General features: G+C 45.4%; 1 protein-coding gene across 1 annotated transcript in view; it reads right to left on the bottom strand.

Annotated features, from left to right (window-relative positions):
• LOC124553767 (insulin-like growth factor 2 mRNA-binding protein 1) overlaps positions 1–22,544 on the bottom strand; it is an 885,110-nt gene that overhangs the window by 367,846 nt on the left and 494,720 nt on the right.

Here is a 22,544-nt window from a genome sequence, read left to right as displayed (position 1 = left end):
GTAGCGAACATCTATATCTACGTCTACGTGATTACTCTGCTAATCAAATGGCTCTGAGCACTATGGGACTCATCTGCTGAGGTCATTAGTCCCCTAGAACTTAGAACTAGTTAAACCTAACTAACCTAAGGACATCACACACATCCATGCCCGAGGCAGGATTCGAACCTGCGACCGTAGCGGTCTCGCGGTTCCAGACTGCAGCGCCAGAACCGCGCGGCCACTTCGGCCGGCTACTCTGCTAATCACAATAAAGTGCCTGGCAGAGGGCTTAATGAACCACCTTCAAGGTGTCTCTCTACCGTTCCACTCTCGAACGCCGTGCGGGAGAAACCAGCACTTATATTTTTTTGTGAGAGCCCTAATTTCTCTTATTTTATCGTGATGGTCATTTCTCCCTATGTAGGTGGGTGCCAACAGAATGTTTTCGCAATCGGAGGAGAAAACTGGTGATTGAAATTTCATGAGAAGATCCCGTCGCAACGAGAAACGCCTTTGTTTTAATGATTGTCGCTCCAATTCGCTTATCATCTCTGTGGCACTCTCTCCCCTATTTCGCGGTAATACAAAACGAGCTGCCCTTCTTTGTACTTTTTCGATGTCATCCGTCAGTCCCACCTGAGGCGCATCCCACACCGCACTCCAGAATAGGGCGGACAAGTGTGGTGTAAGCAGTATCTTTAGTACACCTGTTGCACCTTTTAAGTGTTCTGCCAATGAATCGCAGTCTTTGGTTTGCTCTGCCCACAACACTATCTATGTGATGGTTCCAATTCAGGTTATTTGTTATTGCAATTCCTAAGTATTTAGTTGAATTTACAGCCTTCAGATTTGTGTGACTTACCGCGTAATCGAAATTTGCTGAGTTATTTAAGTACTCATGTGAAAACTTCGCGCTTTTCTTTATTTAGCGCCAAATGCTACCTTTCGCACCATACAGATGTCTTGTCTGAGTCATTTTGCATTTCGTTTTGGTCATCTAATGACTTTACAAGACGGAAATGACAGTATCATCTGCGAACGATGTAAGAGGGCTACTCAGATGTCGTTAATGTAGATGAGGAACAACAGAGGGCTTATAACACTTCTTTGGTGAACGCCGGATATTACTTCTGTTTTACTCGATGACTTTTCATCTATTACTACGAACTGTGACCTGTCTGACAGGAAATCACGAATCCAGTCGCACAACTGAGGCGATATTCTGCAGGCACGCAGTTTGGTTAGAAGACGCGAATATAAACAATTGCTAGTAGCTCCTCAGGTACGCATTTCAGAACCTTTATTTGCTAGATATTTTTTCTTGTTTTGTTCCTTATTACCATCTCTGAAAATTGCCTACCCTACAATCTTAGCTACTACAGTAACGGTACTTGTATTCCACAGTCCGAGAGGTATCAGAACAATTTTTGGTTGTAATTTTCTACTCGTTCGTTTCTGGGCCAGGATCCCTTACTTAAAATCCACTTCTTTATTTTCAACATAATCCTTGACAATTTGTAACATCTTCACGGAATCGCCCCGTAAATACACACATATACAGGCGCCGGTGCCTATAAATTCGACTCTCAGTAGCGTAGTTGGATGACGTTTCCGTGCAAGGGTACCTATCCTCATTTTGTTCCCCAAAACATCTACATCCCCTCGTAGTTTGTCGAAATTAATTCGCTAACTGCGAGTTCCTTACAATCAGCTGTATTAGGTGTTGATCTGCTACCAAGTAGTGACCAATGAAAATTTATACCGGACCAGACCCCGAACCCGGAATTTAGTGGACTACGATATAACGATGTAGACAAAGTGATGTATGGAAGTTTGTTAAGGCGACCACTCGCGATAATCGGAAGATCCGGGTTAGGGTCCCGGTCCGGCACAGATTTTCGTTCACCACTATTGGGTGACAGATCTATACTTAATCCAGTAGAAACAAAGAATTCGCAATAAGCGAATTAATTTTGAAGTATCTCGTATAGCTGTGAAGCGTGAACAATCTCTGTTCTTTCACACACACATCTAAGTAATACAAACCTCCTAACATCCTATCGGACCTTCTTTTTCATGGTGTAGTGTAGTATCTTGACGTGGCATAAACTCGACGAGTCGCTGGAAGTGTTGAGCCATGCTGCCTATGTGACCGTCCATAACTGCAAAAGCGTTCCCGGTGCTGGAATTTGTGCACGAACTGGCATCTCGATTATGTCACAGAAATGTTCGCCGATATTCATGTTGCTAAGTCAATTGTTCGAATTGTCCAGAAAGTTATTCAAATCAATGCGCATTGTCATCTATAAAAATAGTCGTTTGGGACCATGAAATCCATGAATGGCTGCAAATGGTCTCCACGTAGCCGGAGATCCAAATGACCCAGTCCATTTCATGTAAGGACGTGCGGTTCTAGGCGCTACAGTCTGGCGCCGAGCGACCGCTACGGTCGCAGGTTCGAATCCTGCCTCGGGCATGGATGTGTGTGATGTCCTTAGGTTAGTTAGGTTTAATTAGTTCTAAGTTCTAGGCGACTGATGACCTCAGGAGTTAAGTCGCATAGTGCTCAGAGCCATTCGAAGCCATTCCATGTAAACATAGCCCACACCATTATGAAGCATCCACCAGCTTGCACAGTTCCTTGATGACAAGTTGGGTCCATGACTTCGTGGGGTCTGTGCCACGTTCGAACCCTACCATCACATTATACCAACTCATCTGACCAGGCCACGGTCGTCTAGGGTCCAACTGATATGGTTACGAGCCCAGAAAAGGAGCTGCGAGCGATGTGGTGCCGTTAGCGAAGGAACTCCCATCGGTTGTCAGCTCCCGTACCCCACTAACACTAAAATTCGCCACAATGTTGTAACGGATACGTTCCTCGTATGTTCCGCTTTGATTTCTGCGGTTAGTTCAGACAGTCTTGCTTGTCTGTGAGCACTGACAACTACGCCGCTGCTCTCGGTCGTTAAGTGAAAGCCGTCAGCCACTGTGTTGTCCGTGGCGAGAGATAATGCTCGACATTTTTGACACTGCGGATCGCGGAATATTGAATTCCCGACCATTTCGGAAACGGGATGTCCCATGCGTGTAGCTCCACCTACCATCCCGCATTCTAAATATGTCATTCCCGTCGTGCGGGTGATAATCACTTCGGATACCGTTACATATGAATCACCTGAGTAGAAATGACAGCTCTGTTAATGCACTACCCATTTATATCTTGTATACGCGATAGTACCGCCATCTGTTTATAAGCACATCGCTATCCCTTGAGATTCGTCAACTCAGAGTATAGTAACTACTTTTACCTTGTGCTTACATACACTATGTAATAGAAAGTATACGTACACCCCCAAAATACACTCCTGGAAATAGAAATAAGAACACCGTGAATTCATTGTCCCAGGAAGGGGAAACTTTATTGACACATTCCTGGGGTCAGATACATCACATGATCACACTGACAGAACCACAGGCACATAGACACAGGCAACAGAGCATGCACAATGTCGGCACTAGTACAGTGTATATCCACCTTTCGCAGCAATGCAGGCTGCTATTCTCCCATGGAGACGATCGTAGAGATGCTGGATGTAGTCCTGTGGAACGGCTTGCCATGCCATTTCCACCTGGCGCCTCAGTTGGACCAGCGTTCGTGCTGGACGTGCAGACCGCGTGAGACGACGCTTCATCCAGTCCCAAACATGCTCAATGGGGGACACATCCGGAGATCTTGCTGGCCAGGGTAGCTGACTTACACCTTCTAGAGCACGTTGGGTGGCACGGGATACATGCGGACGTGCATTGTCCTGTTGAAACAGCAAGTTCCCTTGCCGGTCTAGGAATGGTAGAACGATGGGTTCGATGACGGTTTCGATGTACCGTGCACTATTCAGTGTCCCCTCGACGATCACCAGTGGTGTACGGCCAGTGTAGGAGATCGCTCCCCACACCATGATGCCGGGTGTTGGCCCTGTGTGCCTCGGTCGTATGCAGTCCTGATTGTGGCGCTCACCTGCACGGCGCCAAACACGCATACGACCATCATTGGCACCAAGGCAGAAGCGACTCTCATCGCTGAAGACGACACGTCTCCATTCGTCCCTCCATTCACGCCTGTCGCGACACCACTGGAGGCGGCCTGCACGATGTTGGGGCGTGAGCGGAAGACGGCCTAACGGTGTGCGGGACCGTAGCCCAGCTTCATGGAGACGGTTGCGAATGGTCCTCGCCGATACCCCAGGAGCAACAGTGTCCCTAATTTGCTGGGAAGTGGCGGTGCGGTCCCCTACGGCACTGCGTAGGATCCTACGGTCTTGGCGTGCATCCGTGCGTCGGTGCGGTCCGGTCCCAGGTCGACGGGCACGTGCACCTTCCGCCGACCACTGGCGACAACATCGATGTACTGCGGAGACCTCACGCCCCACGTGTTGAGCAATTCGGCGGTACGTCCACCCGGCCTCCCGCATGCCCACTATACGACCTCGCTCAAAGTCCGTCAACTGCACATACGGTTCACGTCCACGCTGTCGCGGCATGCTACCAGTGTTAAAGACTGCGATGGAGCTCCGTATGCCACGGCAAACTGGCTGATACTGACGGCGGCGGTGCACAAATGCTGCGCAGCTAGCGCCATTCGACGGCCAACACCGCGGTTCCTGGTGTGTCCGCTGTGCCGTGCGTGTGATCATTGTTTGTACAGCCCTCTCGCAGTGTCCGGAGCAAGTATGGTGGGTCTGACACACCGGTGTCAATGTGTTCTGTTTTCCATTTCCAGGAGTGTATACGATTTTCATATCAGATGTATTGTGCTGCCCGCTACTGCCAGGTACTCCATATCAAAGACCTCAGTAGTCATTAGACATCATGAGAGATCAGAATGGGGCGCTCCGCGGAACTCACGGACGAACGTGGTCAGGTGATTGGGTGTCACTTGTGTCATACGTCTGTGCGCGAAAGTTCGACACTCCTAAACATCCCTAGGTCCACTGTTTCCGATGTGATAGTGAAGTGGAAACGTTAAGGGACACATACAGCACGAAAGCGTACAAGCGTACCGTGCCTTGTCTGTTGACTGACAGAGACCGCCGACAGTTGAAGAGCGTCGTAATATGTAATAGGCAGACATCTATCCTGACCAACACACAGGAATTACAAACTGCGTCAGGATCCACTACAAGTACTACGACAGTTAGGCGGGAGGTGACAAAACTTGGATTTCATTGTCGAGCGGCTGCTCATAAGACACCCATCAAGCCAGTAAATGTCAAACGACGGCTCGCTTTGTGTAAGGAGCGTAAAAATTGGACGATTGAACAGTGGAAAAACGTTGTGTGGAGTGACGAATCACGGTTCACAATGTGGCGATCCGATGGCAGGGTGAGGGTATGGCGAATGCCCGGTGAACGTCATCTGCCAGTGTGTGTAGTGCCAACAGTAAAATTCGGAGGCGGTGGTGTTATGGTGTGGTCGTGTTTTTCACGGAAGGGGCTTGCATCCCTTGTTGTCTGCTGTAACACCATCACAGCACAGGCCTACATTCATGTTTTAAGCACCTTCTTGCTTCTCACTGTTGAAGAGCAATTCGGGGACGGCGATTGCATCTTTCATCACGATCGAGCACCTGTTCATAATGCACGGCCTGTGGCGGAGTGGTTACATAAAAATAACATCCCTGTAATAGACTAACATGCACAGAGCCCTGACCTGATTGCTATAAAACACCTTTGGGACGTTTTGGAATGCTGACTTCGTGCCAGGCCTCACCGACCGACATCGATACCTCTCCTCAGTGAAGCACTCCATGAAGAATGGGCTGCCATTGCCCAAGAAAGCTTCCAGCACTTGACTGAACATATGTCTGCGAGAGTGAAACCTGTCAACAAGGCTAAGGGTGGGCCAACAACATATTGAATTCCAGCATTGCCGATGGAGGGCGCCACAAACTTGTAAGTCATTTTTAGCTAGGTTTCCGTTTACTTTTGATCGCATAGTGTATGTAACCAGAAAATGCTAATACCACAGCAACACCAAAAAAATATAACCTAATACTACAACAAAAAAGAAACAAAACTACTTTCTACAACTAAAAAGGTACCCCCTAACAAATTACCCGATTACCTATAGTACGACTGGTACTACAAACTCTGTTAGCAAAATCCATTTACTTCTGTTTATGCTCATTTGTTAGGGTCATGTAAACTGTAGATAGTTGTTTCTGGTACTGGTCCGCCGTCAAACCACCCCGGTAACAGCCATCGTCTGCTCGATTGCTTGGGGAAACAGCAGCAAGACAGCAGAGTTTCCACCGAAACAATCGGTTCCACGAGTCACTGTGACGTCTTAGATTTCTGTAATCACGCCAAGGCAATGGAAAGGCTTTAAACCGTTTCAACCAGTGATCGCCAACCGCGGTTCTTTTTCTCCAGCTCTAGAAACTTTTGAACCCCTCGTGAACCCCCCTGGATACTGCGCCTGCTGTATCGTATAAGATGCGGCAGGTTCTACTTCCAGAGAGCTGCTTTAGCATGTAACGTATCTACATCTACATCTACATGATTACTCTGCAATTCACATTTAAGTGCTTGGCAGAGGGTTCATCGAACCACAATCATACTATCTCTCTACCATTCCACTCCCGAACAGCGCGCGGGAAAAACGAACACCTAAACCTTTCTGTTCGAGCACTGATTTCTCTTATATTATTTTGATGATCATTCCTTCCTATGTAGGTTGGGCTCAACAAAATATTTTCGCATTCGGAAGAGAAAGTTGGTGACTGAAATTTCGTAAATAGATCTCGCCGCGACGAAAAACGTCTTTGCTTTAATTACTTCCATCCCAACTCGCGTATCATATCTGCCACACTCTCTCCCCTATTACGTGATAATACAAAACGAGCTGCCTTTTTTGTACCCTCTCGATGTTCTGGTAAGGAATCCACACCGCGCAGCAATATGCTAACAGAGGACGAGCGAGTGTAGTGTAAGCTGTCTCTTTAGTGGACTTGTTGCATCTTCTAAGTGTCCTGCCAATGAAACGCAACCTTTGGCTAGCCTTCCCCACAATATTATCTATGTGGTCTTTCCAACTGAAGCTGTTCGTAATTTTAACACCCAGGTACTTAGTTGAATTGACAGCCTTGAGAATTGTACTATTTATCGAGTAATCGAATTCCAACGGATTTCTTTTGGAACTCACGTGGATCACCTCACACTTTTCGTTATTTAGCGTCAGCTGCCACCTGCCACACCATACAGCAATCTTTTCTAAATCGCTTTGCAACTGATACTGGTCTTCGGATGACCTTACTAGACGGTAAACTGCAGCATCATCTGCAAACAACCTAAGAGAACTGCTCAGATTGTCACCCAGGTCATTTATATAGATCAGGAACAGCAGAGGTCCCAGGACGCTTCCCTGGGGAACACCTGATATAACTTCAGTTTTACTCGACGATTTGCCGTCTATTACTACGAACTGCGACCTTCCTGACAGGAAATCACGAATCCAGTCGCACAACTGAGACGATACCCCATAGGCCCGCAGCTTGATTAGAAGTCGCTTGTGAGGAACGGTGTCAAAAGCTTTCCGGAAATCGAGAAATACGGAATCAACTTGAGATCCCCTGTCGATAGCGGCCATTACTTCGTGTGAATAAAGAGCTAGCTGCGTTGCACAAGAACGATGTTTTCTGAAACCATGCTGATTACGTATCAATAGATCGTTCCCTTCGAGGTGATTCATAATGTTTGAATCGGTATACAATCTGAACCTGAAGACTTGCCCGTATCAAGCGATTTGTGTTGCTTCGCAACCCCTAAGGTATCTGTTTCTAAGAAAGTCATGCCAGCAGCTGTCCGTGTTTCAAATACTGGAATATTCCATTCGTCTTCCCTGGTGAAGGAATTTCGGAAAACTGCGTTCAATAACTCCGCTTTAGCGGCACAGTCGCCTGTAACAGTACCATCGGCACTGCGCAGCGAAGATATTGACTGCGTCTTGCCCTTGTGTACTTTACATACGACCAGAATTTCTTCGGATTTTCTACCAAATTTGCTTACTGCGCGTTCGTAGAGCACACACCCCTCAATGTGCCAGCATAAGCACGTTTTCATGTTTTGAATTAGAACAAATACTGTGAAGATGGCTCTGAGCACTATGGGACTTAACGTCTAAGGTCATCAGTCCCCTAGAACTTAGAACCACTTAAACCTAACTAACCTAAGGACATCACACACATCCATACCCGAGGTAGGATTCGAACCTGCGACCGTAGCGGTCGCGCGGTTCCAGACTGTAGCGCCTTTAACCGCTTGGCCACCCCGGCCGGCTACTGTGAAGAAAAAAGTTCGAAATATGAAAACGTACTTATTTTTCGCAAATGAAGTTTTAGTGCGATCTCCAACATGTGACTAGGTCAGAGGAAACGCGGATGCTAAACAAAATCGCAAGGAGCTATAAGTAATCACTTGTTTACATAAAAAACGAGACGTGAACTGTTTTATAATTTACAAATAGCACATATCGAAACAAAACTGTATCATTTTGCATGCCATGGAAGATGTCTTAAAGCAAAAAGGGCGAAACGCGTCTGGCAGAAATAGAATACAGTGTAGCAAGAAAAGACAGTTTTTATTTTGAAATCAGATATTTAAATGTTTGTTAACTATTTCTGTGACTACAATCGATTTTTTTAAAAAGTACTGGTAACTTCGGAAATAAGGACCGATATATCGAAGTATATCTCCACAACACACATCGATACTTTTAAAAAAGTTGTGTCTCCCTAGTTTGCAACACAACTTGTTTTTTACGGCTGGTTAAAGAAGCTGGAACAGAGATGCCATAAACGTTTTGAGCTCAAGCGGGAATATGCTGAGTAAATAAATTTTCAGGCCCGTAACATCTTTTTTTTTTTTATGAAGCCATGACTTCCCAACACCCCCTTGTACATACTGGCCGATGACGCGGACGTTTACAGAGTTACACTGACATGCGACGAAGTCCTGTGTGTGCTTGCCTTTTTTGTTAGGCAGTTTACGCTCTTGTACGGAAGAAACATTTCGTAGCATGGTGGCCGCAGTCTACTCGGCCAGTGGCAGGCGGCTTCACGGAGGAAGTCGGGTTGCTTCCATTACCCGGAGCCGAGGGCGGCAGCGGGAAGAAACGAGACCGGGAGGAGAAATATTGGTCGTTAACGAAAGGACGCATAATAAATCAACCGCGTCATTACTGGCCGGCACGGCAAAAAAAGGGTTCTCTCCCTCCGCCGCCACGATTTCATTCAGCCGCGGCGCCTCTGTGGTACAGTGTAAGGGCCGCAGAAAACGGTGTGTGCTTACCATTCGTATTCGGACATGTCTGAAAGAACACATACCATTTTGACCCACAGCCGTTATGAGTTAGGAAGCAAAGGAATCACAGACATTGGCTGCGAGAGGGTACTGATTTAAATCAATGGGGAATATGAAAGTTTGTGCCAGAGCGGGATTCGAACCCGGATCTCTGACTACTAAGGAATCTTTTTTTTTTTTTTTTTAACTTCATTTATTCACAGCAACGATATTACAGAGCTTGACCACGTTCAATGTCACAACTCATACCATCAAAGTGAAAGTCCTTCCAGAGTGGCCAACAGCAGACTAATTACACTTTTATAAAGACGTACATGACATTTATCCTTCATTCCATTATTTCGTTCTATGGTCATATCGCTGCGGGCTTTTTCTTACGAAGGACAGCCGTCGATCACGTAGGTATTGTATCCGCGTGAAGTGCAGCCGCAGCCGTCTACGCTCGCCTTCGCTGCGTGAGAAATCCCAGCTCAGTGACCGCTTCAAGTTAGTCTTCTCGAAGGGTAGTTTCCTGGTTTTCCGTTTCGTGTCAGGTATGTATCCACACTCCGGTTTCCCAAGTTTGGGTTTCTCTGTTTATCTTCTCTGAACTCTCATCGTCATCCTCTGAAAATCCTTTCTCCCAGTGGTTCAAATGGCTCTGAGCGCTATGGGACTCAACTGCTGTGGTCATAAGTCCCCTAGAACTTAGAACTAGTTAAACCTAACTAACCTAAGGACATCACTCACATCCATGCCCGAGGCAGGATTCGAACCTGCGACCGTAGCGGTTGTACGGTTCCAGACTGTAGCGCCTTTAACCGCTCGACCATTCCGGCCGGCCTTTCTCCCAGTTTAGGTGCATCATAATATGAGAAGGGTATCACATTCATATAGTGGCTTTCTTCTTTTGTTATCCAAGCGAAGGTGGCGCATGAATGCTATTCACAACAAACAAGCGTAAAGAAAACGAAGGAAGTTGCTTCTTCTGCGGTGGTAGGTTCTCATTATTTGGAATTGAAATTTGCTTCGCAGCAATATGCAATAGTCAGTTTAAAATACGGAAAATAATAGCAAAGAAAAGATGTCTCCAACAAATTATATACCATTTCTCCTTTGACTACTGATAGTTTTCTTGACTGGCGTGTGTACATGGCGCTTTGTCGCGCTTGCGCTCCGCAACTACAGTATGCGTAAGTTTCTTTTCCGAACATGAAGTAATAGAATGTGGAATGAATCTCAGTTTTAAGGTAAAGTGCAACTAAGAAAGTTTTGGAACAAAAAACCTACCACTGACGCTACGCGATCGTTCCATTCCATGTCCCTGCAAAAATTTTGCACGTAGGCATTTGTGTGAGTTGAAGTACACAACTGTATATTTTTGACCATTTAAAGCAAGTTGCCTATCATTGCACAAGAACTTATCAAGAGCTAACTGAATAATTGTTCAGCTCCGCTCAGACCGTACCTCATTGTAGATACACTATGTGATCAAAAGTATTCGGACACCTGGCTGAAAATGAGTTACAAGTTCGTGGCGTCCTCCATCGGTAACGCTGGAATTCAATACAGTGTTGTCCCACCCTTAGCCTTGATGATAGCTTCCACTATCGCAGCGACCTCAGTAGCCGTTAGACATCGTGAGAGAGCAAAATGGGGCGCTCCGAGGAACTGACGGACTTCGAACGTGGACGGGTGATTGGGTGTCATACGTCTGTACGCGAAAATTTCCACACCCCTAAACATCCCTAGGTTCACTGTTTCCGACGTGTTAGTGAAGTGGAAACGTGAAGGGACGCGTACAGGTCGACATCGTCTGTTGACTGACAAGAGACCACGTACAGTTGAAGACGTTCGTAATGTGTAATAGGCAGACATCTATCCAGACTATCACACAGGAATTCCACACTGCATCAGGATCTACTGCAAGTTCTATGACAGTTAGGCGGGAGGTGAGAAAACTTTTTGTCCGCAGCTCGTGGTCGTGCGGTAGCGTTCTCGCTTCCCACGCCCGGGTTCCCGGGTTCGATTCCCGGCGGGATCAGGGATTTTCTCTGCCTCGTGATGACTGGGTGTTGTTTGCCGTCCTTAGGTTGGTTAGGTTTAAGTAGTTCTAAGTTCTAGGGGACTGATGACCATAGATGTTGCCCCATAGTACTCAGAGCCATTTGAACCATTTTTGAGAAAACTTGGATTTCATGGTCGAGTGTTTGCTCATAAGCCACACATCACGCCGGTAAATGCCAAACGACGCCTCGCTTGGTGTAAGGAACGTAGACATTGGACGTTTGAACAGTGGAGAAACGTTGTGTGGAGTGAGAATCACGAAACACAATGTGGCGATACGGTGGCAGGGTGTTTGTATGGCGAATGCCTGGTGAACGTCATCTGCCAGTGTGTGTAGTGCCAACAGTAAGATTCGGTGGCGTTGGTGTTATGGTGTGGTCGTGTTTTTCATGGAGGGGCCTTACACCCCTTGTTGTTTTGCGTGGCACTACCACAGCCCAGGCCTACATTGATGTTCTAAACTCCTTCTTGCTTCCCACTGTTGAAGAGCAATTCGGGGATGGCAAATGCATCTTTCAACACAATCGAGCATCTGTTCATAATGCACGGCCTGTGACGGAGTGGTTACAGTAGCTGGCAGCACAATGCACCTAATATGGAAAACGTATGTTTTTGGGGGTGTCCAGATACTTTCGATCATGTAGCGTAGCTGCATCCTGAGCGAGAATTAGTCCGCAAGGTCGTTAATACACAACGGGAATAAAAATAAAGTAAGTGTGGTGAAAATTAGTTGGAATTTGTAGAGAAAAGTGATGTACTATTTTTGGGTGTGTAATACAGGGTGATTCAGAAAGAGTACCACAACTTTAGGAATTTAAAACTCTGCAACGACAAAAGGCAGAGCTAAGCACTATTTGTCGGCGAATTAAGGGAGCTATAAAGTTTCATTTAGTTGTACATTTGTTCGCTTGAGGCGCTGTTGACTAGGCGTCAGCGTCAGTTGATGCTAAGATGGCGACCGCTCAACAGAAAGCTTTTTGTGTTATTGAGTACGGCAGAAGTGAATCGACGACAGTTGTTCAGCGTGCATTTCGAACGAAGTATGGTGTTAAACCTCCTGGTAGGTGGTGTATTAAACGTTGGTATAAACAGTTTACAGAGAATGGGTGTTTGTGCAAAGGGAAAAGTTCTGGACGGCCGAGAACGAGTGATGAAAATGTAGCACGCATCCAGCAAGCATTTGTTCGCAGCCCAGGAAAATCGACTCGCAGAGCTAGCAGAGAGCTGCAAATTCCACAATCAACTGTATGGAGAGTCCACATTGGCACTTATCTGTCCGTAACTACCTGAACGTCAACTACCCGAGGCGATGGATCGGCCGCCAGGCAGCCCGTGACAGAGCACTTCATCACTGGCCTCCAAGAAGCCCTGATCTTGCCCCCTGCGATTTTTTCTTATGGGGGTATGTAAAGGATATGGTGTTTCGGCCACCTCTCCCAGCCACCATTGATGATTTGAAACGAGAAATAACAGCAGCTATCCAAACTGTTACGCCTGATATGCTACAGAGAGTGTGGAACGAGTTGGAGTATCGGGTTGATATTGCTCGAGTGTCTGGAGGAGGCCATATTGAACATCTCTGAACTTGTTTTTGAGTGAAAAAAAAAACCTTTTTAAATACTCTTTGTAATGATGTATAACAGAAGGTTATATTATGTTTCTTTCATTAAATACACATTTTTAAAGTTGTGGTATTCTTTTTGAATCACCCTGTATAGTCTAAGTAGCTTTTTGGTTGATAACAGCCTATTTCTACCTGTTTCAGGTGAGAAGATCTCGGTAGAACCTCGAGCTATTCTCATCTGAAATGGTTTGTGTTTAAGTATGTTTATTGTGTTTGTTTGTATTGATATATTACTTGGTGTTGTGTCTAGACAAGGCAGCCTAGACACAATGAGAGGAAGCCGGAAGGCACGCGCTAATTGACGTGAGGTCTGAAACAGGATACGTAATGAATGCTATAAAGAAAAGTACGTAGCTTCTGGAATACTTAACATTAATCCATCCTTTTGGTACATCTGGAGATTGTGGCGATACAAGTGAGACTCTTTAGATACATGCAATGTTACGAATAGCGCCTTGCTAGGTCGTAGCCATTGACTTAGCTGAAGGCTATTCTAACTATTGGCTCGGCTAATGAGCAATGCTTCGTCCATGTAGTCGCTAACAAAGTCGTCCGTACAACTGGGCGAGTGCTAGTCCGTATCTCGAGACCTGCCTTGTGGTGGCGCTCGGTCTGCGATCACACAGTGGCGACACGCGGGTCCGACATGTACTAATGGACCGCGGCCGATTTAAAGCTACCACCTAGCAAGTGTGGTGTCTGGCGGTGACACCACACTTGGAGTGTTGCACAACGTGAACAGCAAGGGACCAAACATACACGGAGTACAACCAAAGCTACTTCCACATTTGTCGATGCCTTCCCATCCAAGATAACATGCTGCCTTCTCCCAGCCAAGAAATCCTTAATCCCTTCACAGAATTCGCCTGATGTCCCACACGATCGTACTTTCAACAATAATCGTAAGTGTGGTTGTACGTCAGATTCACGGCTTTCAGGGTGTCACATGAGAAAAGCGCTCGTTGACTTTCACATTAACAATGTTTTCGAAAGTCGTGCTGGTTGGCACAGAGGATATAGTTCTGTTCAAGATACCTCATTCTGTTTGAGCTCAAAATATGTTATAGTATTCTACAAGAAATGGACGTCAAGGATATCGGACGGTGGTTTTGTGGATCACTCCTGCTACCCTTCTTGTAGATGGGTGTGACCTGCAATTTCTTCCAGATACTGGCCACGGTTTTTTGTTCCAGGGTTCTTTGATATATCGTTAACAGACTCGCTAACAGCCGCAAAACGGGGTACAGAATGTGACAGGTATTCCAGCGGGCCCTAGACCTTTGGTCAGTTTTAACAATTTCAGCTGTTTCCCAACAACTGACACTAATCTATACGATGTCTTCTTTGTGTTTCATTGCAGCTACAAAAGACCGTATTTAACCCATACAACTACTATCTATTTCAGTCATCTTTTCAGTGGTATGAGGATTAAATTGGGGCAATATTCTTGCGTTCCCCACATTTGAAAACGGAGTTAAGGATTTCTGCTTTCACTTTGCTACTTTCAATTTCAGTTCGTGTCTTGTCCACGAGTGGACACTAATTTTGGTGCCACTGACAGCTTTTATATACGACCTGAATTTCTTTGACTTTTGTGAAAGACCTTTTGACAATATTCCGCAACGATACTCACTGAGAGCTTCACACATTGTTCCCAAATGCATTTCACTCAGCATCTCTCCATCTGTGACCCTACGCTTTCTTCTATACCTATTCCGTAGTAGCCACTGTTTCTTTATAAATTCTTACAAATTCTTTATAAATCCGGCAATGCTTCGCAATTGCTAGATATGTATGGGAATCGCATGTTAAGAGTATCATCTAAAAAGTTGAAGTAAATCATCGCGAACTTTTCGAGAATTTCGGTAAGAACGATTCCGCTTTACATATGTACTGTCAAACTGACTTTTTTTATAAAAACACCGCCGGCCGAAGTGGCCGTGCGGTTAAAGGCGCTGCAGTCTGGAACCGCAAGACTGCTACGGTCGCAGGTTCGAATCCTGCCTCCGGCATGGATGTTTGTGATGTCCTTAGGTTAGTTAGGTTTAACTAGTTCAAAGTTCTAGGAGACTAATGACCTCAGCAGTTGAGTCCCATAGTGCTCAGAGCCATTTGAACCATTTTTATAAAAACACCTGACAGCAGAACCCGCAAACTGAACGCAAAAAAAAATTATTTTCTTTTTCATACCGAATATACCATTACCATCCACTAGTACGAACATACAGAAAAAAAAAATGTCAACCAAATGGGTCGAACCGATCTCAAGTGATGATCTTCCACAACTGATTTTAATTTTCCACTTTTTCGGCGGATTTTACAAACTTTTCTTCCACAGAAACCTTGTCCTAACAATTACGAACACAACAAAAACAAAAATCAACCACATCTGCAAAGCCGTTCTTAACTGATGATATTTCATATACGCGGCTACTGAAGTTAATATCCGACATTTTTTGTTGGATCTTCCAAAAATTTTCTTTCATACAAAAGTTGTCCTGACAATAACGAACACACACACACACACACACACACAAAAGTCTGTCAAGCTGTTCTCAGGCGATGATCTATCATACATGCGGCAATTGGTTTTTACTTATTTACATTTACAGTGACTGTACGCCTATATCATTGACGTCCATCTGTTACACAATCGCGACAAATTTTTGGTGAACGGAAATCTCCTCTATAGAAATCACAACGTATTCCGCAAACCAAAATTTCGTCAAGTCTGCTCGCTCTATTCGTCTGTGAGCTCCAGGTCGCCGTAGATAAAGGCGCTATGCTCCATGCGGTTTTCCTCGATTCCGGAAACAGTCTGGTACAGCTCCCCACTGTTGTTTAGTGAACAAAATACGAGCCTACCATGTCCGTGGCTGGATTCAGGACGTCCTTGCACGTAGAAATCGAATTCTGAACGGAACAAAATTCGCGGTAATGTCACGGAGCACTCCGAGAGGGTGTCCGCCTCTGTAGCTGAGTGACTCAGGTTCGATTCCCGGTACTCGCAGGGATGTTTGCTCGGTGGGAGGGCTGGGACGGGGTGCGCTTAACCTCGTGAAGGCGAGCGCGAATAGAAGCGGCTCTGGGTCTCCAAAACTGAGAAAGGCACAGAGCTTATGGCCTGCGCGGAGGGTAGAATAGCTGGCCATATACTGTTAAACGAAGAGAAGAGACCAGATTGGTGGAAAGGGTACAATGAAGGGCTCTATCGGGGGAACACTTGTCCGACGACGTGATGGAAGAAGAAACAGAAGTCGACGTAGAAGAGATAGGGGATCCAATATTACAATCAGAAATTAGAAGAGCTTTGGAAGACTTCAAATTGAAAAAGGCAGATAACATTATATCGGAGTTTCTAAAATCATTGGGGGAAGTAGCAACACTTTGGTGTGTACGTTTTATGAGTTTGGCGACAAACCATCTGACTTTCGCACAAATATAAGCCACACAATTCCGAAGACTGCAAGAGTCGACAAGTGTTAGACTTATCGCACGATCAGTTTAACAGTTCATGCATCCATGAACAATACACAAAAGAATGGAAAAGAAAGTTGAGGATGCATTAGGTGATGGTCATTTTGGCTTTAGGAAGAGAGGCAATTCTGACGTTCCGGTTGATAGTAGAAGGGAGACTATAGAAAACTCACGACGCGTTCATAGGATATGTAGACCTGGAAAAGGCGTTCGACAATGTAAAATGGTGCAAAATGTTTGAAATTCTGAGAAAAATAGGGGTAAGCTGTGGGGGAGAGACGGGTAATATATACCGATGACCGTTGCAGTCTGGTCCCTTTAATCCCACAAACCACGGGTAATATACAATATGTACAAGAGCCAAGAGGGAATAATAAGAGTGGACGACCAAGAACGAAGCGCTCGGGTTACAAAGGGTGTAAGTCAGGGATGGAGAGTTTCGTCCCTACTGTTCATTCTATACATCGAAGAAGCAATATTGGAAACGAAAGGAAGGTTCAGGAGTCGATTTACAATTCAAGGTGAAAGGATATCAATGATAAAGATTTGCTGATGATATTGCTATCCTTAAAATAAGTGAAAGTGAAGAAGAATTACGTGACCTGCTGTATGGCATGAACAATGTAATGAGCACAGAATATAGATTGAGAGTAAATCGAAGAACGACAGAAGTAATAAGAAGCAGCAGAAATGAGAAGAATGAGAAAATACATTGGTGATGACGAACTATTTGAAGAAATTCTACTACAGCCGGCCGTTGTGGCCGAGCGGTTCTAGGCGCTTCAGTCTGGAACTGCGCGACTGCTACTGTCGCAGGTTCGAATCCTGCCTCGGGCATGGATGTGTGTGACGTCCTTAGGTTAGTTATGTTTATGTAGTTCTAGGGGACTGATGACCTCAGATGTCAAGTCCCATAGTGCTCAGAGCCATTTGAACCAATTCTACTACCTAGGAAGTAAAATAACCAACGATGGATGGCGCAAGGAGGACATCGCAAGCCGACTAGGACTGGCAAAAGGGGCATTCCTGGCTAAAAGAAGTGTACTCATACATAGGCCTTGTGTATTGTATTGTGTATTAATCCGGGGACCTAGAAACGACGGTGAGGCTTCGACCCGCTGTAGCCCTCAGTGGTTCACAACCCCCCAACAGACCATAGCAGTCCACTCACTTCACCGAGGCCCTACGCCGAACTCAGGGTTTTTGTGCGGTTCGGCTCCCAGTGATCCCCCACGGGAAAATCTCATACCACGCGAGTTTACCCCAGATGTTTGGGTGGTAGAGTAATGATGGTGTACGCGTACATGGAGACAGTGTTTCCACGACAATCGCCGAAATAGTGTAACTGAGGCGGAATAAGGGGAACCAGCCTGCATTCACCGAGGCAGATGGAAAACCGCCTTAAAAACCATCCACAGGCTGGCTGGCGCACCGGACCTCGACACTAATCCGTCGGCGCGACTGCTACGGTCGCAGGTTCGAATCCTGCCTCGGGCATGGATGTATGTGACGTCCTTAGGTTAGTTAGGTTTAAGTAGTTCTAAGTTCTAGGAGACTAATGACCATAGATGTTAAGTCCCATAGTGCTCAGAGCCATTTGAACTACTCCACCGGGCGGATTCGTGCCGGCTTCGAGATCGGGAAGCAGCGCGTAGACCGTGCAGCTAGCCGGACGGGATATACATAGGCCTTAATTTGAAGAAGAAATTTCTGAGAATATACGTTTGGAGCACAGTATTGTACGGTAGCGCGACATGGGCTGTGGGGGAACCGGAACAGAAGAGAATCGAAGTATTTGAAATGTGGTGCTACAGAAGAATGTTGAAAATTAGTTGGAATGAGGAGATTCTCCAGAGAATCGGCGAGGAAAAGAATATATGGAAAACATTGACAAACCTGTAGAGGAAGACAGAGATTGGAACACATATTGCAAATAGCTGAGTACGTAGGTTGTAAGTGCTGCCGGCCGTGGTGGCCGAGCGGTTCTAGGCGCTTCAGTTTGGAACAGCTCGACCGCTACGGTCGCAGGTTCGAATCCTGCCTCGGACACGGATGTGTGTGATGTCCTTAGATTAGTTAGGTTTAAGTAGTTCTAAGTTCTAGGGGACTGATGACCTCAGATATGAAGTCCCATGGTGCTCAGAACCATTTGAACCATTTTTTGTAAGTGCAATTTTAAGATAAAGGCTACATCAAGCTAGTCAGATGACTGACAAACAACAACAACCAGAACTATAATAATAATAAGCCAGTTGGCAGATATATCTGGCAGATCTGGCCCGCCGATGTGAGGTCCGTCGCTTACCACTAACGAGCAGTCGGATCTAGCTCTCTGGTCTGCCAGCAGGCCAGATCCGTTTGTGTGGGGGGGCAGATCGGCGGGTTTTCGTGATCTATCCGTGGACACAGGTTCAAAAATGGCTCTGAGCACTATGGGACTCAACTGCTGTGGTCATCAGTCCCCTAGAACTTAGAACTACTTAAACCTAACTAACCTAAGGACATCACACACATCCATGCCCGAGGCAGGATTCGAACCTGCGACCGTAGCGGTCTTGCGGTTCCAGACTGCAGCGCCTTTAACCGCACGGCCACTTCGGCCGGCCGTGGGCACAGGACTACCGTTCATTTAAGACAGACCAGAAACCACGGTCGGCAGATTTCAGATATTGCGACAATGTCTCACCGCAAGTACGTTGTACACTGCCAAGTTTTATTGGTATTTTATTTATTGTAGAACATTCTCGCGCTTTGAAAGTTTATACGTTGCCGGGAAGAAAACTGAGACAGTGGCTTGGTATTTGAGCATTTGTGAAGTATAGTAATTCATAATACCTGTAAAATAAAGGACATAACATACGAGGGTCGTCAAATAAGTAATGCCCAACATGTTTCTCCTCAGAAAAAATTTATTGTTAAGAGCCAGAATTTGGTAGCAATATACGAGGGTTATTCGGAAAGTAAGGAACGATCGGTCGCGAAATGAAAAATACAGTGAAAATCTGATGAAGCTTTGCACAGATGCGTTGGGCACTGTGCCTAGTACGCCTGTCGATCGCATCATGGCGCTCTTTTCAGTTCTGACCTCACAGTGGGAACGTAAAGATGGCTTGGCGTTCCCCGTCAAGTATGAGGGCCTGGCGAAAGATTTCACCTGAAGCTATGCAATTCACGTAGCAAAACTGTCATGCGGTTCGTTCTACACGACAATTCTCGGCCGCACTCTGCAGGGGCAACGAAGATGGTCCTGCAGCGTTTTGGATGGGAAGTGTTTGATCACTCACAATACACTCCGTAATTGGCTACCCATGAGGTTCATCTCTATTCAAATTAACCGCTAGCTATGAAGACAATATTTTGACACATACAACGAGCTGCAGTCCAGAGTAGAAAATTGTCAAAAAAAAATGGTTCAAATGGCTCTGAGCACTATGAGACTTAACATTTATGGTCATCAGTCCCCTAGAACTACTTAAACCTAACTAACCTAAGGACAGCACACAACACCCAGCCATCACGAGGCAGAGAAAATAGCTGACCCCGCCGGGAATCGAACCCGGGAACCCGGGCGTGGGAAGCGAGAACGCTACCGCACGACCACGAGATGCGGGCAGAAAATTGTCGAAAGGCACTGGCGGCTGTCTTCTATAACGAGGGAACTGAAAAGTTGGTACAACGCTACGACGGATGTCTAAGTCTGAGCGGCGGCTGTGTAGAGAAGTAGCTGGAAGGTGTAGCTATTCGTTGCAAATAAAACAGTTTTGATTTTCACTGTGGTTTCCATTTCGCGACCTATCTTCCTTACTTTCCGAATAGCCCTCGCACATGAACATGTCTTGTCCAGGTCCTATTGTTCTATATAGTCTACATCACGTTCTATGGCCGTAGCCCAGCGTTGTGGAAGAGCATTTATTCCCTGTTGGTAAAAGCTCTTGTCCTGTAGGCGCAGCCATGTTTTCACTGCATGACTGACACTCTCGTCATCTTCAAAGTGTGTTCTCTGTAGAGAATCTTTAAGCGGCCCAAAGAGATGGAAGTCCGAAGGTGTTGCTCCGCACGTCTGGAGCAGTGACTGTGATTGGACGTCCCGAGCGTGACTGATCATAGAGCTCTGTTTCTGCATTTCCTGAGGCTGTAACTTTCTCTTACCCATCACCCAACTCTACTCCTATCAGCTGGAGCATCGCCATACACTGGACACATACGTTTACAGATGTTCATTGCAGTTTTTTTTCTGCACACAAGAATTCAATAACAGCCTGCTGCTTGTAACGTAAGTCGTATGATGACGCCATTTTGGCGCTGTACTACGGCTCTGCCATCTGCCAGAACTGTTCGAAACTTCACCGGCGCACAGAACAAACATCGAATGTGAAGCCCCAGCAAGGACGTTTTTTAAAAAAATGTGGGGCATTACTTATTGAACGACCCTCGTAGTTATGTCTTCGTTGATCCATTGTGGATCGTGGGACGACGGCTGGCATGAACTTCTTGATGCAATAATTTACCAACAGCCGTATGTATTGTAGAAATTTATTTTATTTTATGAACTTCTATGTGCTATCAGTTTCGGCATTACATTGATGCCATCTTTACGTCTATGACGAGAGGAGCCTGAGGATATAGCATCAGTGTAATGCCGAAACTGGTAGCACATAGAAGTTCATATAATAAAATAAATTTCTACAATACATACGGCTGTTGGTAAATTATTGCATCAAGAAGCTCGTAGTTATGGGTAACCCTCCCGTAACGACCGTATTACAAGAACAACTCATCCGCCCCCCTTTTTAAGCATATTTCAAGAGACCGCCTTTCTGAGATTATCACAGAAATTATTAAAGGTATTTGAAATCTGTCTTACCGACTACAATAAATTGCGTGCTTTTTCACCAAATGCGTTTCGTTTTATTAAAATAGTGAAACATTTTTACATTATAGTTCGCTTTCTTTATTCAAAAAGAGTTCGTTTCGAAATATATTAACGTTACTTACAGTATATTATGTCCGATTTTCGCTCACATCAGGAAACGGTGTCTGCTTGCGTGTATCTGAGGTATTCCCTCGTTTGGTATTGTGGGTTAGTTTTTATAACACTTTGGTCCATAGTTGGAATACTGTCTAGAAATGTTTCAACTTCTCCTTATAAGCCATATTTTTTACATTCTTGTTTGTGTATCACTGATGTGTCAGTTTTCACAATCAAGGTATTTCGCAGCACAGTTGTACAAGATTTTCAATGTGGCTAGTTTACCAGTTACTTGCAGCAACTAAAACTTGTAACCTGAACACTACACATTCAATAGCGGCGAATTTCGAGTATCACCTACATTTCCCTTCTTGCCGAATTAAAATTTGCCTCTTTTCTCACAACAAAGCCGAGTGTCATCTCGCTATCATTCTGATCAAGTTGCAAATGCGACAGAATCTTGAAACAGTGGTTATTAAACGAGGAGCTAAGGACAGATCAGGTCAAACGCTTACGAGAAAGCACATTCTCAGTATAACAATAAACGTGCAATTTCTTCACTTACCATTTTTTGCAAAGCATCACTAACCTTCATTTCGTCATCTACGGGCGACTCCTAAAAAATTACATCATTCCATTTCAAAAGTTTACAGTTACTCGTATATCGCGGTAGATAGGAAAAGTTACGTTTGTCTGGCAAAATACTCTTCTGTTTGCGTGCTGTCATTTGCCAAAATCCTGTTTCGATATCTCAAACCGTTTCTGAGATATGAGTGGTGTTAGCAACATTTCATTCTATGTTTGTTGCTGGCGCGCGCAATCGCAAATGAGTCTGGTGTGTAATACAAATATTATCGAGATCGGTGATATGTAGAGACCTCTTTCAAAGTCTACAAAAAAATTCAGTTCCCAAAATTTCATATGCAGTAATATATGGTCTAATATGCACCAGACGCAAATTCATGGCGACCCCTATTTTCATTGCAAACTTTTCCAATTTTACGTAGTGTGCTACTTATACGAGGGCTGTTCAAAAAGTAAGGTGACTTCAAATTGCGCAGGCGACGTACATTCGATTATCGATCTT

This window comes from Schistocerca americana, chromosome 11 (assembly GCF_021461395.2).
Source record: "Schistocerca americana isolate TAMUIC-IGC-003095 chromosome 11, iqSchAmer2.1, whole genome shotgun sequence".
NCBI classification, from domain to species: domain Eukaryota; kingdom Metazoa; phylum Arthropoda; class Insecta; order Orthoptera; family Acrididae; genus Schistocerca; species Schistocerca americana.
The sequence above is the reverse complement of the archived record's forward strand: the minus strand, read 5'-3'. Positions and strand labels throughout refer to the sequence as shown.